The 18,680-nt window shown below is 40.0% G+C and overlaps 1 long non-coding RNA gene across 1 annotated transcript in view; it reads right to left on the reverse strand.

The window, feature by feature from the left end:
* Window positions 1–3,577: 3,577 nt before the first annotated feature.
* Window positions 3,578–18,680, reverse strand: part of LOC126066888 (uncharacterized) — a 30,240-nt gene continuing 15,137 nt past the window's right edge. The window contains exon 3 of the long non-coding RNA XR_007515282.1: window positions 3,578–3,886. This is a non-coding gene — a long non-coding RNA (uncharacterized LOC126066888). The remainder of the gene's footprint in view (window positions 3,887–18,680) is intronic.

Here is an 18,680-nt window from a genome sequence, read left to right on the forward strand (position 1 = left end):
AAACAGCCAAATTGTAAATATTTGAGGCTTTGGAGGTTAGGAGGTCTCTGTTGCTACCAATCAGCTCTGCTGTTGTGTGAAAACAGCCATAGACAGTATGAACCAATATGTAAACAATCTGTGTGGCTGGGTTCCAATAAAACTTTATTTTCAAGAATAGGCAGCATGTTGGATTTGGTCTGTGGGCTGTAGTTCGCTAACCCTTGGTATAAACTATCCTTTCAGCCCCTTCGAGGGGTTAAATTTTTTTTAAATCCTTGGTTTTAAAAAATGACAGCATTGTATTGTAAGAGGAAATATAAGACTTTGAAATATGTTAAAGAAATTACCAGATGTCCTTTCAGTGGAATGTGGGAGCCTCCTGGGGATTGTCTGACTCTACAGGACATAGATTTTTAATTGTCCCCAAGGAGGCAAAAATGGGCTTTTGAGGAAATGAAAAGAATCTTAGCTATCACAATAGTTTGTGGCCTTCCAAAGCTCAAATCTAACCAACAAAATCTTACTTCTTACTATTTAATTTGGGGCAAGGCAAAATCAGATAAAAATGTCTAAAAATTTTCCTTAAGGTAGTTAATAATGAAAAAACAAAAAGAGAGAGAGAGAGAAACATAGCCGTAGGGATATGTACCTTTGTCTTGACTAGGCTTTTTTTTTAATGATTTTTATTGTGCTTTAAGTGAAAGTTTACAAATCAAGTCAGTCTCTCACACAAAAACCCGTATATACCTTGCTACACACTCCCAGTTACTCTCCCCCTAATGAGACAGCCCGCTCTCTCCCTCCACTCTCTCTTTTCGTGTCCGTTTCACCTGCTTCTAGCCCCCTCCACACTCTCATCTCCCCTCCAGGCAGGAGATGCCAACATAGTCACAAGTGTCCACCTGATCCAAGAAGCTCATTCCTCACCAGCATCCCTCTCCAACCCATTGTCCAGACCAATCCGTGTCTGAAGAGTTGGCTTCGGGGATGGTTCCTGTCCTGGGCCAACAGGAGGTCTGGGGGCCATGACTACCGGGGTCCTTCTAGTCTCAGTCAGACCATTAAGTCTGCTCTTATGAGAATTTGGGGTCTGCATTCCACTGCTCTCCTACTCCTCGGGGGTTCTCTTTGTGTTCCCTGTCAGGGCAGTCATCGGTTGTAGCCAGGCACCATCTAGTTCTTCTGGTCTCAGGATGATGTAGTCTCTGGTTCATGTGGCCCTTTCTGTCTCTTGGGCTCATAATCGTCTTGTGTCCTTGGTGTTCTTCATTTTCCTTTGAACCAGGTGGGTTGAGACCAACTGATGCATCTTAGATGGCTGCTCGCTAGCGTTTAAGGCCCCAGATGCCACTCTTCAAAGTGGGATGCAGAATGTTTTGTTAATAGATTTTATTATGCCAGTTGACTTAGATGTCCCCTGAAACCATGGTCCACAGACCCCTGCCCCTGCTACGCTGGCCTTCAAAGCATTCAGTTTATTCAGGAAACTTCTTTGCTTTTGGTTTAGTCCAATTGTGCTGACCTCCCCTGTATTGTGTGCTGTCTTTCCCTTCACCTAAAGTAGTTCTTATCTACTATCTAATTAGTGAATGCCCCTCTTCCACCGCCCCTACTCTTGTAACCACAAAAGAATGTTTTCTTCTCAGTTTAAACTATTTCTCAAGTTCTTATAATAGTGTTCTTATACAATATTTGTCCTTTTGCAACTGATTTCACTCAGCGTAATGCCTTCCAGGTTCCTCCATGTTATGAAATGTTTCACAGATTCCTCACTGTTCTTTATCGATGTGTAGTATTCCATTGTGTGAATATACCACAATTTATTTATCCATTCATCCGTTGATGGGCACCTTCGTTGCTTCCATCTTTTTGCTATTGTAAACAGTGCCGCAATAAACATGGGTGTGCGTACGTCTGTTAGTGTAAAGGCTCTTATTTCTCTAGGATATATTCCAAGGAGCGGGGTTGCTGGATTGTACGGTAGTTCTATTTCTAGCTTTTTAAAGAAGTGCCAAATCAATTTCCAAAGTGGTTGTACCATTTGACATTCCCACCCGCAGTGTAGAAGTGTTCCAGTCTCTCCACAGCCTCTCCAACATTTATTATTTTGTGTTTTTGGATTAATGCCAGCTTTGTTGGAGTGAGATGAAATCTCATTGTAGTTTTGATCTGCATTTCTCTAATGGCTAATGATCGTGAACATTTCCTCATATACCTGTTAGCTACCTGAATGTCATCTTTAGTGAAGTGTCTATTCATATCTTTTGACTAGGCTGTGTTTTAGCTCTGCAATTTTTAAGTAACCGACAGCAATGCAAATAATTCTTCCATGTAGACTTGCAAATAATTTCTGTCTGGTTCGGAGTCAACCCTCTTGCCCCCCTCTACACCCCCACCCCCCAAGTAAATACCAGTTTTGTTTCCATTTGAAAAAGTTATTTCAACATTCATTTATTATGTGTAAATCAACAGTTCTTTAATTTCTCCTTTGAACAGGTTGTAACATCTACCTGGTTCTTCATTTAATAATTGAGTTAAATAAAATCTTTGATATATTTATTTTATATCTGTATAAGCTATGATTTTACCTTATTATTATTTTTTACTACTTTTACAGTTTTCACTGGTTTGTAACAGTTCTGTTTTACGTGACAGAATATCAAATGTCAATGTCATTACATATGTTAAAGATTGCAAATATTCTATTAAATGAACCGTGTTTTTAAATATATCTTTTATTGCTGTAAAACAATAAATAATTTTTATGAACAAGTATAGATTCCTCTATTAAAAACCCACAAAATATGGAAAGTCATAAAAATGTGTCAAAACCCTGTTACTTAATCTTTTTTGGCATGGTACTTGTTTACCTTCAGTTCCACTTAGACTTTTTTGAGGACATGGGGCAGGGGACATAAAGGCCAGTGCTATTTTCATGGCTCCATTGCTGACAGAAGGGTGCATGTGTTGCTGTGTGAATCTGAAGATCATTTTGGGAAAAGCACTGTGTCCTGGCTTCATCAGAGGTACACATGAGGTTTAGGACATGGAGTACGCTTTCATACTTTACTTGGCTCAAAGTACCTGCTCAAGAATCCGGTTTGGTTTGCAATTTATTTCAGGAACATGGAACGGCCACTGTTGGTCTGAGCCTTAAACATTTATCGCTGCCAACTGCTCCTGTCCTCTTCACCCTCTCAGTGCACAACCCCTAACTTCTAGCCCTAATATAAATATTTTATATTCTTTAAAAAGTTTAAATTTTGAATGAAAATATTAGAACTAGATCTCAAATTTTAATCTATCCTGAAAGTTGTGGTGAATTTGTTTGTGAAACCCCCCTTCTTCTGTTCATTCCTCCCATAGTTTCCCTCAACACCCCTAGCTCTTTATATTTGTTAATTGCTAAGTAGATGACTTTGGGAGTCAAGCGCATATTCTCAGAATAATTTTTAACTTCCTCTTAGGAAGCCAAATGAATAAATGTTTCATATGCCAAAGAGAAAGCGAATGAGTAAATAAAGTGAATTTTCAAAGTAAATTCTAGTTATGGGATCAGTATAATGAGGTATGTTATGGATTGAATTATGTCCCTCAAAAATATGTGTTATAAGTCCTAACCTCCATGCCTATGGTTATAATCCCATTTGGGAATGCAGTTGTCTTTGTTTTGTCAAAGCGGCAGGATTAGTGTAGGGTGTATCTCGAGTCAATCTCTTTGAGATGTAAAAGAGATTAAACAAGCCAGCAGAGGAGAAGGGGTGAGATGCCAAGACACGTGGAGATCTCCGAGGAACCAGGAAGCAGAAGCTGAAGAGACAAGGGACCTTCCTCCAGAGCTGACAGACTGAGAAAGCCTTCCCCTGGAGCTGGTGCTCTGAATTTGGACTTCAAGTTTCCTAACCTGTGAGAAAATAAATTCTGTTTGTCAAAGCCATCCGCTTGTGTTATTTCTATTATAGCAGCACTAAATAACTAAGACAAGGTGAAAATCATCTCACCCAATATCCTATAAAACAAGCCCACTGTTAAAAATCTGCACTGCAGGTGTAGCCAATCTATTAGTATTTTTTCTAATTCATAAGAAAATGTAAAATGTGACACCTTCAAGTTCAATCAGCACTTTATTAATAGTTCTATTTTTTTTACTTCCAAAAGCTTTTTTAATATATAATTTTATTTATTTCTTTGTTGTTGAGAATATACACAGCAAGACATACACCAACTCAACAGTTTCTATATGTACTATTTACCGACATTGATTTCATTCCTTGAGCTGTGCAACCATTCTCACACTCCTTTCCTGAGTTATTCCTCCCCATTAACATAAACTCACTGCCCCCTAATATTCACATCTGATCTTTCATCTTCATCTCATTACACCTACTCCTCATTTACTGACCATCTTGTTACCTGACATTTCACATTTATGGCAATAGTAGAAAATCTACTGTCTATTTTGTGCATTAGCAACGTATGTCTGGCAGTAATGAATGCTAAGGTGTGAGGTGAGAGTAACGCTGGCTATGATGGTTAAGGTTATGTGTCAGCTTGGCCATGATTCTCAGTGGTTTGGCAGTTATATAGTGATGTAATTGGCAGTTATGAAAGGATGTAATTTGGCAGTTATATAATGATGTAATCAACCTCCATTTTGTGATCTGAAGTGGTCATCTCCATTTTTGCATAATGCCAGTTTTCACAGAACCACCTGACCTTTGAAACCTAACCACGTCGATAAGTGAAGAGTAGATGTATATTAACTTTAACTCCTTTCCATTTGATCAGGATGTTCTTGCTTAGAACATTCTTATTCCTCCTTTTCACTTATCCTGTTCTATTTTCCCTTCAAGGAGTCCCAGTGATGGCAGTGGTTAAGTGCTGAGCTGTTAACCAAAAGGTTGGCAGTTCAAACTCACCCAGCTACTCCACAGGAGAAAGACCTGGCAATCTGCTCCCATAAAGATTCTCATTGCCATCAAGTGCATTCTGACTCATAGTGACCCTATAGGACAGAGTAGGACTGCCCCATAGGGTTTCCAAAGCTGTAATAGTGATAGAAGCAGATTGCCAAGTCTTCTCTCCCTTGGAGCAGCTGGTGGATTTGAACCACTGATGTTTCAGATAGTAGCCTAGCACTTAACCACTGTGTCGCCAGGGCTCCTTTTCTCATAGAAATTGCAGCCTTGGAAATCTATGGGGCAGGTCTACTCTATCACATGGGGTGGCTATGAGTCAGAAATTGAGCTGACAACACCTAACAACAACAACAACAACACTTTCCCTTCAAGCTCTCAATTAAATCTTTCCTCCACAATGTACTTATTCGTCTTCCTCTCCTTCAGCCCTTATAATTTATACCATACAGTTTAATGTTGAATGTCTTATGATTGCTGTTAGACTAAAAGAAAAAAAAAATTCCTTTCATTGGGTCCTGGGAGTGTCTACACTGTGGGGAGAAGAGCAGGGATTTAGAGAGCTTGCTATTGAGATGTGAGTTCTCTTTGGCGCTGAAGAAGGTTGTTGGGACCTCCTAATGTATTTTTAAATTTTTTTGTTGTACTTTAGATGAAGGTTTACAGAACAAACTAGTTTCTCAATAAGCAGTTAGTACACATATTGTTTTATGACATTGGTTAACAACCTTACAACATGTCAATACTCTCCTTCTCAACCTTGGGTTCCCTGTTACCAGCTTCCCTGTCCCCTCCTGCCTTTTAGTCCTTGCCCCTGGGCTGTCATGCCGCTTTAGTCTCATTTTGTTTTCTGTGCCTGTCCAATCTTTGGCTGAAAGGTGAACCTCAGGAGTGAGTTCATTATTGAGCTGATAGGATGTCTGGGGGCTATACTCTCAGGGTTTTTCCAGTCTCTGTCAGGCCAGCAAGTCTAGTCTTTCTTTTTGAGTTAAAATTTTGTTCTACATTTTTCTCCAGCTCAGTCCCTCCATTGTGCTCTCTGTCAGAGCAGTCAGTGGTGGTAGCCAGGCACCATCTAGTTGTACTGGACTCAGCCTGGTGGAGGCCATGGTAAATGTGGCCCATTAGTCCTTTGGACTAATCTTTCCCTTGTATCTTTAGTTTTATTCATTCTTCCTTCCTCCTGAAGGGGTGAGACCAGCAGAGTATCCTCAATGGCTGCTAAAAGGCTTTTAAGATCCCAGATGCTACTCACTAAAGTAGGATGTAGAACATTTTCTTTATAAACTACTTTATGCCAATTGAGCTAGATGTTCCCTGAGACCATGGTCCCACAGCCCTCAGCCCAGCAATTCGGTCCCTGAGGGAGTTTGGATATGTCTGTGGAGCTTCCATGACCTTGTCTTGTACAAGTTGTGCTGGCTTCCCCATTATTGTGTACTGTCTTAACCTTCACCAAAGCTACCACTTATCTATTGTCTATTTAGTGTTTTTCCATCCCCATCCCTCCCCTCCCTTGTAACCACCAAAGATTGTTTCTTTTTTTGTGTAAATCTTTTCATGAGTTTTTACAGTAGGGGTCTCATACAGTATTTGTCCTTTTGTGATTGACTTAGTTCACTCAGCATAATGCCCTCCAGGTTCATCATTGTTCTTTATCGTTGCATAATACTCCATTGTGTTTATGTACCACAGTTTGTTTATCCGTTCATCTATCGATGGGCATCTAGGTTGTTTCAATCTTTTTGCTATTGTGAACAATGCTACAATGGACATGGGTGTATGTATGTCTATTCGTGTGATGACTCTTATTTCTCTAGGATAGATTCCTAGGAGTGGGATTGCTGGATCAAATGGTATTTCTAGTTCTAGCTTTCTAAGAAAGCCCCATATCATTTTCTAAAATGGTTGGATCATTTTGCATTCCCACCAACAGTGCATAAGAGCTCCAATCTCCCCACAGCCTCTCCAACATTTGTTATTTCCTGTTTTTTTTTATTTGTGTCAGTAATGATGGGGTGAGATGGTATCTCATTGTGGTTTTGATTTGCATTTTTCTAGTGGCTAGTGATTGAGAGCATTTCCTCACGTGTCTGTTGGCGGCTTGAATGTCTTCTTTGGTGAAGTGTCTGTTCATTTCTTTTGCCCATCTTTTAATTGGATTATTTGTTTTTTTGTTGTAGAGGTGTTGTATTTTCTTGTAGATTTTAGAGATTAGACCTTTGTCATTTATAATAGTCAAATTTTTTTTCCTAGTCTGTAGGTTCTCTTTTTACTCTTTTAGTGAAGTCTTTTGATGAGAGTAAGTGTTTAATTTTTAGAAGGTCCCAGTTATCTAGTTTATCTTCTGGAGTTTGTGTGCTGTTAGTTGTGATTTGTATCCTGTTAACGCTGTGTATTAGGTCCTCTAGTATTGATCCTATTTTTTCTTCTAAGAACTTCATAGTTTTGGGCTTTATATTTAGGTTTTCGATCCATTTTGAATTAGTTTTTGTATAAGGTGTGAGGTATGGGTCCTGTTTCATTTTTTTGCAGATGGACATCCAGTTTTGGCACCACCATTTGTTAAAAAGACTGTCTTTTCCCCATCTGATGGACTTTGGGCTCTTGTCAAAGATCAGGTGACCATAGGTGGATGGGTTTCTATCTGGCTTCTCAATTCTCTTCCATTGGTCAATGTGTCTATCTTTGTACCAGTACCAGGCTGTTTTGACTACTGTAGCTGTATAGTAGGTTCTGAGGACAGGTAGTGCAATTCCTACTACCTTATTCTTCTTCTTCAGTAGTGCTTTACTTATCTGGGGCTTCTTCCCTTCCCATATAAAGTTAATGATAGGTTTTTCTATCTCTTTAAAGAATTTATTTGTAAATTGGTTTGGGTAGAATTGTCATTTTAACAATGTTGAGTCTACCTATCCATGAGCATGGTATGTTTTTCAATTTATGTCGATTTCTTTTGGTTTCTTGCAGTACCGTTTTGTAGTTTTCTTTGTGTAGGTCTTTTATATCCCTGGTTATATTTATTCATAGGTATTTTTTTTTTAAGGGCTATTATAAACGGTATTGTTTTCATGATTTCCTTTGCGTCATTCTCTTTATTGGCATATAGGAATCCAACTGATTTTTGTATATTGATCTTGTATCGTGCTACTCTCCTGAATCTTTCTATTAGTTCCAGTGTTTTCTTGTGGACTCTTTTGGGTTTTCTATGTATAGTATCATATCATCTGCAAATAGGGACAGTTTTTCTTCTTCATTACCAATTTGGATACCCTCTATTTCTTTTTCTTGCCTTATTGCTGTAGCTGGGATTGCCCAGCACAATGTTACATAGGAGTGGTGATAACAGGCATCCTTGTCTTGTTCCTGTTCTCGAGGGGAATGTTTTCAGCCTCTATCTATTAAGAATGATGTTGGCCATTGGTTTTGCATCCCAAAAACCAATAGATGCCATTTATTATGTTGAGAAATTTCCCTTCTATACCTATTTTATTGAGAGTTTTTATCTGGAATGGGTGTTGGACTTTGTTGAATGCCTTTTCTGTGTCAATTGAGATGATCATGTGATTCTTTTCTTTCCTTTTTTTTATGTGGTGGATTACGTTGATTGATTTTCTAATGTTGAACCATCCTTGCATACCTGGTATGAATCCTACTTGGGAGTAGTGTATTTTTTTTTTTATGATGCTGAATTCTATTGGCTAGAATTTTGTTGAGAATTTTTGCATCTATATTCATGAGAGATACTGGTCTGTAATCTTTTTTTGTGATGTCTTTGCCTGGTTTTTGTATCAGGGTTATGCTGGCTTCATAGAATGAACTTGGCAGTATTGATTCCTTTTCTGTGTTCTAAAATAGTTTGAGTAGTACTGGTGTAAGCTCTTCTCTGAATACTTGGTAGAATTCTCCAATGAAACCACCTGGGCCAGGGCTTTTTGTTGTTGTTGTCGGGAGTTATTTTTATTACCTTTTCAATCTCTTCTCTTGTTATGGGTCTGTTCATATTTTCAACATCATCTTGTGTTAGTTTGGGTAGGTAGCGTGTTTCTAGAAATTTTTCCATTTCCTCTAGGTTTTCAAATTTGCTGGAGTGTAGTTTTTCATAATACTCTGTTATGATTCTTTTTATTTCAGTTGGGTCTGTTGTAATATCCCCCATTTCATTTCCTATTTGGGTTATTTGTGTCCTCTTGTCTTTTTCTTTTGTCAGTTGGGCCAGTGGTTTGTTGATTTTGTTAATCCTTTCAAAGAACCAGCTTTTGGTTTTGTTGATTCTTTCTGTTGTTTTTCTATTCTCTATTTCATTTATTTTTGCTCTGACCTTTATTATTTCCTTTCTTCTGGTGGCTGTGGTCTTCTTTTCCTGTTCTCTATTTGTTCAAGTTGTCTAGCTCGTATTTTGATTTTGTCCCTTTCTTCTTTTGTGACGTGTGCATCTATTGCTATAAATTGGCATCTGAGGACTGCCTTTGCTGTGTCCCAAAGGTTTTGGTATGATGTGTTTTCATTCTCATTTGATTCCAGGAATTTTTTGATTCCATTTCTGATTTCTTCTATTACCCAATGGTTTTTAAGCAGGGTGTTATTCAGTTTTCACGTAATTGATTTCTTTTTTCCTTGCTCTTCCAGTTGTTGATTTCTACTTTGACAGTGTTGTGGTCAGAGAAGATACTTTGTATTATCTCAATGTTTTGGGTTTTGTTGAGGGTTGCTCTGTGGCCTAAGATGTGGTCTATTCTGGAGAACATTCCATGTGCATTGAAAAAACATGTGTACTTTTTTGCTGTTGGGTGGAGTGCTCTATATATGTCTATGAGGTCAAGTTGCTGATTGTGCCCCTTAGCTCTTCTGTATCTTTGTTGAATTTCTTTATAGATGTTCTGTCTTTTACCAAGAGTGGTGTGTTGAAGTCTCCTACTATTATTGTGGAACTGTCAATTTCTCTTTTCAGTGCTGTTAGAGTTTGTTTTATGTTTTTTGGATTCCTGTCTTTGAGTGCATAGATGTTTGTTATAGTTAAGTCTTCACGACGGATTGTCCCTTTAATCATTATATAGTGCCCATCTTTGTCTTTTATGGTGGATTTTGTCTTAAAGTCTATTTTATCTGAGATTAGTATTGCCACTCCTGCTTTTTTTGGTAGTTATTCACTTGATATATTTTTTTCCATCCTTTGGTTTTTAATAAATTCACGTCTTTGTTTCTAAGGTGTGTCTCTTATAGACAGCATATTGACAGATCCTTTTTATCCATTCTGTCACTCTGTGTCTCTTTATGGGTGCATTTAGGCCACTTACGTTCAGTGTAATTATTGATAGGTGTGAGTTTATTGCTGTCGTTTTGTAGTGCTTTTTTTTGTGGCGCTGACATTTTCTTTGTTCCTCTTACTCTCCTGTGCTGAATTTCTTTTGTTTGTAGATTTCTTTTTCATTTCTTTTGTTTTTGTAGATTTTGTTTTTATTGAGACTTTATGTTTTTCGTCTTTATTTTGATGAGTAGGTTTGTTAACTTTCTTTGTGGTTATCTTGAAATTTACCCGTATCTTCCTAGGCTTGAACCAGTCTATTATTGGTATCGCCTTGCTTTCCTCTCCATTAGAAACCTCATTACCTACATTGTTTATTCCCTCTTTTATTGTCCTGATGTTGTCATTTGCAGATTAACCTCTCTGATTCTCTGTTGTAATTCTTTTGGTTTTGGATAGTCCTTGAGAGTTCATTTCCTAGGTTTGTATCTGGCTGATACAATCTTGTATCCTAGATTCAGGCTGTGGTCTGATGTTTGTCTCAGACCAAAGGGTTCCCTTTGGTAATTCTTATAAGTTTGTTTGGTTTTTACATATTCTCTTAATTTGTGTTTATCTGGAAATGTCCTCTTTTCACCGTCACACTTGAGCAACAGTTTTGCGGGATATTTTATTCTTGGTTGGCAATTTTTTTTCTTTCAAGGTTTTATATATATCATCTCGTTGCCTTCTTGCCTGCATGGTTTCTGCCAAATAATCAGAGCTTAGTCTTACTGTTTCTCTTCTGTATGTGACTTTTTGTTTTTCTTGAGCTTCTCTGAGGATTTTTTCTTTGTCTTTGGTTTTAGTGAGTGTGATTATGATGTACCTTGGTGATTTTCTTTTGGGGTCTATCCTATATGGGGTTCACTGAGCTTCTTGGATGGTCAGCTTTTCATCATTCATGATATTAGGGAAGTTTTCTGTCAGCAGTTCTTCAATGATCCTCTCTGTGTTTTTACATTTTCTCCCTCTGTTCTGGAACTCTGATCACTCACAAATTTTTCCTTTTGATTGTATCCCACATAATTCTCAGGGTTTCTTCATTTTTCTTTGTTCTTTTTCTTCTGATTTTCCCTGAAACAGAGTTGTATCCAAGATTTTGTCTTCAATTTCACTGATCCTGTCTTCCAGCATTTCAAACCTGTTCCTTAGCCCTTCTATGACACTGTTCATTTCTGAAATCTTGTTGGATTTCTAATTGTTGTTTTTGTATGATTTCTAGTTATGAATTCATTTTGGCATTTTGTTCCTGAAATGTATTCCTGAATTCTTCCATTTTTTGGTCTATATTTTCCATGAATTTGTCTGCCTTTTCCATGAATATGTCTATTTTTCTCTCATTTTTGTCTGCTTTTTCTTCAACTCTTGGATAGCTCTGAATATTAGAGATTTCAATTCCCTGTCAGGTAGTTTTAGCACCTTTTCTTCTACTGGAAAGTCATCTGGTTTTTTATTTTGGATGCCTACTGGAACAGGGAAGAAGGGTGGGTGTTAGGAAAGTGTATATTGCTGGTTATCAGGTGCTCTGTCTGCTGCTGGGAACTTCATGAAGCTGCTTTCCTGTATTCCCTGTCTGTCGATCTCCGATGTGGGCAGGGTGAATCCAAGCAGCACAGATGCTGCGCTTCCTGGCTAGCTGAGCCACTACTGCCAGCCAGGAAGCTCCAAGGTAGAGCAGCGGGGAGAGGATGGGAGGTGGGAAAGCATGTATCGCTGGTTACCAGGTGCTCTGTCTCCTGATGGGAGCTCCATGAAGCTGCTTTCCCATGATCCCTGTTTGCTGATCTCTGACAGGAGTTCAAGATGGTGAATCCATGCTGCATTAGCTGATAGGGGACTTCTGCACATATCTCTCCTTGCTCTTGTTCTCTGTCAGTTTCTTAGTCCATTCAGTGCTTGGCTGAGTTCTTTCCCTCTTCACTTGACACTTCAGGTTCCAGGATTGATGTTTGTCTCTGTTTTTATTAGTTCTTCAGGTCTTTGCTGTGGAGGGACTGCATGGTGCTTCTGTCTATGGAGCCATGTTGGCTGGAAGTCCCTAAAGTATTTTTGAAAGAACCATGAGAATGGTTCCTCAACACTGCTTGGGTCTCAGCTTGAGATTCAGTAGCCCTCTGTCATGGATTGAATTGTGTCACCCAAAAATATCTGTCAACTTGGCTAGGTCATGTTTCCTAGTATTATATGATTGTCTACCATTTTGTCATCTGATGTGGTTTCCCTATGTGTTCTAAATCCTATCACTATGGTGTAATAAGATGGATTAGTGGCAATTATATTGATGAGATATATAAGATTAAGATCTTAAGCCAATCTCTCTTGAGATATAAAAGAGAGAAGTGAGTGGAGAGACATGGGGTCCTCATACTACCAAGAAAGGGTCCCAGGAGCAGAGCATGTCCTTTGGACCTGAGGTTCCTGTGCAGAGATGCTCCCAGACCAAGGAAAGACTGATGCAAGGACCTTCCTCCAGAGCCAACAGAGAAAGGAAGACTTCCCCTGGAGCTGGCACCCTGAATTTGGACTTCTAGCCTACTGGACTGTGAGAGAATGAATTTCTTTTTGTTAAAACCATACACTTGTGGTATTTCTGTTATAGCAGCACTAGATGACTAAGATACCCTCTCACTGTCACATAGCAAAGTGAGGAACTGAACCAGCACAGATGGTGGATAGGAGTGAGGAGCTCAGGTCAGGTGTGGGCAGCCATAAATGCAAGGCTTGGGGAAGGAGTAAGCAGGATGTGGGGTTGGTGGAAGGTGGGCAGGTTGGGAAGAGTGGGACAGGGTAGAGCTGGGAATAAAGGCAAGGTGGGACAGAGCCAAGGTCTAGGGACAGCGGCCTCAAAACAAGAGTCAGTGTTCATGGGACCAAAGGACGGACACAGATTTGAGCCCTTAGCCTCACCAAAGAAAGCAAAGGCAAGAAACAAGATCTGGGGAATGAGGCTGGGCTGAAGCTGAGAGTGAGTCTGGGGTCATAAAGAGGAGCAAGGGAAGGGCAGTGCCCAAGTGGAATTCTGGGGGATACTGTTTTCATCTCTGCTGCCTATTATTACTCTCTCCGGGTGCAAAGCGTCCAGCACTCTGAGCACTTGAAAGAACTCAATAGCTTCTGACAAAATGACAAATGGGTTCCTGGAGAAGGCATCCTATGAGGTGTCAACCAAATCAATACAATCTATTTTTTCCACTTTTCTGACACCACCTAAATTGAAGGAATTAAATTCCAATTCAACTGTACATGCAGTACTTCTTCCTCTGACTCTAACCACTGGAGCTGGGTCAGATCTCAGGTTAAAAAGACTGCCAAGTCTGCCAAATACTTCAGATGCCAACTGTAAGATTAGTGTCCCCATGATATCCTCATTTCTGACCTGCTGGCTACAAATTCTGGGCTTTCCTACTAACTCCTCATGATACCAGCTGTGAGCTCGAGTGTCTCCAGAGTCCCTTCACTTCTGACCAGCTGTCTCTCACTATTCCCTCAGGCTTGATAATTCATTAGAAGGATTCACAGAACTCATAAAAGCCCTATACTTATGATTACAGTTTTATTATACAAATGAAGAGACATATAGGGCCAGGTCTGTGAAGAACATGGAGCCTCCATGTCCCCAAAAGGGATGTACTACTCTCCCCTGTACATGGATGTCTATCACCAACCAAGAAGCCCATGGAGCTTCCTGATCCAAAGCCTTTTTAGGGGCATCATTACGTAGGCAGAAACCCTGGTGGCATAGTGGTTAAGTGGTACAGCTACTAAACAAAAGGTTGGCAGTTCAGATCCACCAGGTGCTCCTTAAAAACCTTATGGGGCAGTTCTACTCTGTCCTACAGGGTCGCTATGAGTCCGCAACTGGTGTGTGTGTATTATGTAGGCATGGTTGATTAATCAGTCCCCTTCCCCAGAGGTTGGGTTGGTATCAGGTTGTGGTGGGTCCCTCTGGCCTGGTCAGTCCCTACCAAGGGACACCTGATTAGCATAAACCCTCAGGTATGGTTTGGAGGTCTCATCAAAGCACTTCAATCACTGGGGAAATTCCAAGGTTTTAGGGATTATCTCTCAAGAACCAAGAAGAAAGACCAAATCCTTTGGGTAAGGTTGAATTCTTTACCACACACATCCCACTAACATCCTCCTCAAGACACTGCCTCTGCCCCAGTATCTGTAGCCATGGGTGAGAAGTTCCCTGACTTCTAGGAAGCCTCCCAAGAACTATGACTTACTGAGATCTCAGGGTTTCTGTCCTAACTTCCCAGACAAGTGGTACAGGGTTCACGTGCTTCTGATGCTATAACTGGTAAATCATATGCCATTTCAAAGCTATCAGGGATCAATTCTCTGATCTTTACAGGTGATTTTTAATCATGGGAAGCTATATATACACACACACACTATGTCTCACTCCTTAAATGAAGATATTTACAATATTATATGTGCATGTATATATTTATGTTTATATAAATATATACACATACATATATTTGTTTTATACATGTACATATAAATTACCTATCTTTTCTGTTCAACAATTTCTCATAGGATATGACAGCCTCTGAGTTAAAGTCATTTTAACTATTTTTGTAATTTATACATGTCTTTCAGCTTGTCTTGAGATTTGACATTGACTAGGAATAGGAACTAGGATATGCCATGTCTCCTGGAAGGTTTTTATGGGCTCTACCATTCCATGGGTGTCAGCTAATCCTGGGCTGAACTGTCAGTGGGAGGACAAAGAAAGTTATCTAGTGCTGCTATAACAGAAATACCGTAAGTGGATGGCTTTAATAAAAAGCAGTTTATTTTTTCACAATAAAGTAGTCCAAATGCAGGGTGTCAGCTCCATGAGAAAGCTTTCTCTCTCTGTTGGCCTTCTTATCAATTTTCCCCTCAACTAGGAGCTTTTCCATGAAGAGACCCTGGGTCCAAAAGACATGCTGTGCTCCCAGCACTGCTTTCTTGGTGGTATGAAGTTCCCCAACTCTCTGCTTGCTTCCTTTCATCTTGTGTAAGATAAAAGGTGGTGCGGGCCACACCCCAGGGGAACTCCCTTTACATTGGATCAGGGATGTGACCTTAGTAAGAGTGTTACAATCCCACCCTAGTCTGCTTTAACTTAAAACTACAATCATAAAATGGAAGACAACCACACAATACTGGGAATCATGGCCCAACCAAATTGATACACACATTTTTTGGGGGACATAATTCAATCCATGACAAGTGGCTTTAAAAAACAGAGATTTATTTTCTTATAGTTTAGGAGGCGAGAAATTTGAATTCAGGGCACCATCTCTAGAGAAAAGTTTTCTGACTCTGTTGGCTCTGGAGGAAGCCCCTTGTCTCTTCTGAGATTGCTCCTGGGCAATCTTCATGTTGCTTGACATCTTTCTTCCCCCATCTCTGCTTCTCTTGGCTACTTGTTTAATATGTTTTATATCTCAAAAGAGATTGACTCAAGACACACCCTACACTAATCCTCCCTAATTCACATTATAAAGACAACCATTCCCAAATGGGATTATACCATGGGCATAGGGGGCTAGGATTTACAACACATATTTTGGGGGGACACAATTCATACCATAATAAGGCTCTAGCAATGCAGGCCGCCAAACGGCTCTGTTTCTCCTGCAGTCATTAGACATCGCAAATATGGCCCATTACATACAATTTAGGGAGCTCTGATGGCACAGTGGTTAAGCACTCGGCTGCTAACTGAAAGGTCAGTGGTTTGAACCCACCAGTGGCTCCGCAGAAGAAAACACTGGGTAATCTACTCCCGTAAAGATTACAGCCTAGGAAAGCCCATGGGGGCAGCTTTACTCTGTCACTTGAGGCTGCTATGAGTCGGAATTGACTCGACAGCACACAACAACACAAGTACCTTACTTGGGCCTTTGCTCTAAGTCCCCTCTGCCCTTAGGCAGTTACTGAGCTTCAGAGTCACTAGCTGAGTCTTAGATTTAAAATTTTCTGCCATGGTCACCCTTTAAAAGTCATTTGTTATATTGCATTTGTGCAAAATTCTGTAAAGTGAAATGCTGTTAAGGCCTGAGTTACAGAATCATATAGCTTGCTTTGAATGTTCGCTCTGCTCTGTGCTAGCTGAGTGGCATTTTGCAGAATATTTTACCCTACTGTACCTCGATATCCTTATCTGAAAAATGGGCATAATAGTACTGGCCTGGTAAGACTATTTGAGGAGTAAGTGAAATAACACTTGAAAAATGCCTAGGATACAATAATAATGTAATAAATGATATGATTATCATTTGGTAGGGTTGCCCAATGAGAAGGAATTTTGAAGTGTTTTACATTAAGAATAACTATTTAAAAGTGTGTTTCTGGTGTTAGACAATCAGACAAGCTTGGACCAGATCTTTGTTCTAGGAAGAAGTGTTTATTTGGCTTTTTTCAGAAATACAAATTTATAGGAACAGGCATGCCTTATTCTGAGGAAAGATGTGACAGGATTTTATTTGTTCAGACAATGGAGCCCCTTTCTGTGCTCCTTCGTATATAGTGGTTGCTGGTTGTTGCGTGTGGGATGGGGAAAAGAAAAACAAATGAACCAAATCCATTGCTGTAGAGTTGATATCAACTCATAGCGACCCTATAGGGGAAGTGAAAACCTATTTCCACAAGGTGCCAAGAAGCTTCCTAGTAATACAAAGGATTGATCTCATCCCTTCCCTCTTGGGATTTAATATTGTTAGCACATCTCTGTTGGACAGAGGAGTTGCCGGCTGAGGCCATCTGCTAGGAAAGGAGACTGGATTTCTCCCACCCAGGAAGAAGCTCTCCATGAGAAATGTGAGGGTCTGGGCTTGTGACGCATGTGACAAGTGAAAGCCTGAATGGTAATAGGGAAGGCTGACTCAGGGTTATTCATCTAACCCTCCCAATAACTTAAGGTATGATCTATTATTAGCCCTACTTTCCCAGTTACAAAACTTAGGGTTAGAGACGTTAAGAAACTTGCCCAAAGTAAGACGGCTAGAGGTGGCAGAGACAACGTTGTGTGTCTCCAGGATCTGTGCACCTCACCGTCACACTCTGCATCCTATCCGTGATCTTTGTATGGCTTTTCTCCTCCTCAGTAGTCACTTGACATAATAGAGAAACGCAAGTTGGGGCTCAGGATTGGACACATACTTCCATGAGAAAGGTATTAGCAATTAGGACGAGAACTTAAAAGGGCTTTGAGGTTTTCTACCTCCTCCAGGAGGGTGATGATTATAGGATGCAATCCACATTCTTGCCTGACTTCTGGAAATTCAAAACAGGAATTTTCAAAATGATTGCCTAAGATTAAAGATCATTCCACGGTTATGGATAGATGTATGTTCTATGTGAACATAATCTTTCTGGGGCTTGATAATCTCATCTGTAAAATAAGGGGGTTGTATTAAATCATTATTAAGATTCTTCTCATGCTCTAAGTCATGGAATTCAAACGTTTTTCTGGTATTTAACCTTTGACCTTAGCTTCTTAAGCACTAGGATCAAAACCAATTGACTGAGCATAAATTTTATGTGACAGGTAAGGAAGCCAAGACAAAGGGTTTAAGAAAAGTCATGAAGAAGGGGTATGACACCAAAGGGTTTTTTTCTGAGCTATATATTATATGAAGTTGAAAGGAAAAAAATCCGGATCTCAGAAGCCAGTGGGTAAAGTGAAAAAGGCTGAAGTTCAGAAAAGACTTGCAGAGGGATTATGCAGAGAAATGGGTAAGACTTGGTTGTGCCTTAGGTGTGAGCAGGCTGTAATTAGGAGAGTCAGTGTAAGAGGAAAGGATTAAACATCACAGAGTTACCTTTAATGGGATGGTTGTATGGCTCCCTACCTCACGGCGGCAGCCCCACCCCCTCTAGAGCTGGTGAAGCTGCTCTGACCATCACTCGTAGTTCTATTCCTGCTGTACAAACCTTTCCTAGTGTTAGTTCAGCAGGACCAAAGAAATTTATACTAATAAAGTAAAAGTTAAAAAGTCACCAAAACACAGATGTAATCAGAGTATAATTTCTGATTCTTATACGAAAGAACAACCTCTTTGTTGTCCTCTTCCTCCTGTCTGCTTTCCTATCTTCCTTCTTTGTTTTTCTCAGTTGCCCTTTTTTTCCTACCCTTCTCCGCAGCTCCTTTCCTTCACCTGTTTATTCTTTCCTCCCACTATCCTAATATGCACTGAGCACCAAGTTGTAAATTCTGTGCTGGGCACTGTGGCCAGCACAAGACGACTCAGACATAGTCCCAGCTTCTCAAGTTGCTCTCAAGTCAGCAGGGGAGATGCACAGATGAAGCAGAGTGGTAAACCAGATTTACAAGACAATCCACTCCAGATTCCTTTTCCTCCCCTCTGTCGTCACTGGACGTTATGAGTCAGAATGGACTCGACAGCAACAGGTTTTTTTTATCCTCTCTGTAAATCTTTAGGGACACAGACTGCTACATCTTTCTCCCTTGGAGCAGCTGGTGGTTTCAAACC

The sequence above is a fragment of the Elephas maximus genome, chromosome 24, assembly GCF_024166365.1.
Source record: "Elephas maximus indicus isolate mEleMax1 chromosome 24, mEleMax1 primary haplotype, whole genome shotgun sequence".
Taxonomy (NCBI): Eukaryota; Metazoa; Chordata; class Mammalia; order Proboscidea; family Elephantidae; genus Elephas; species Elephas maximus.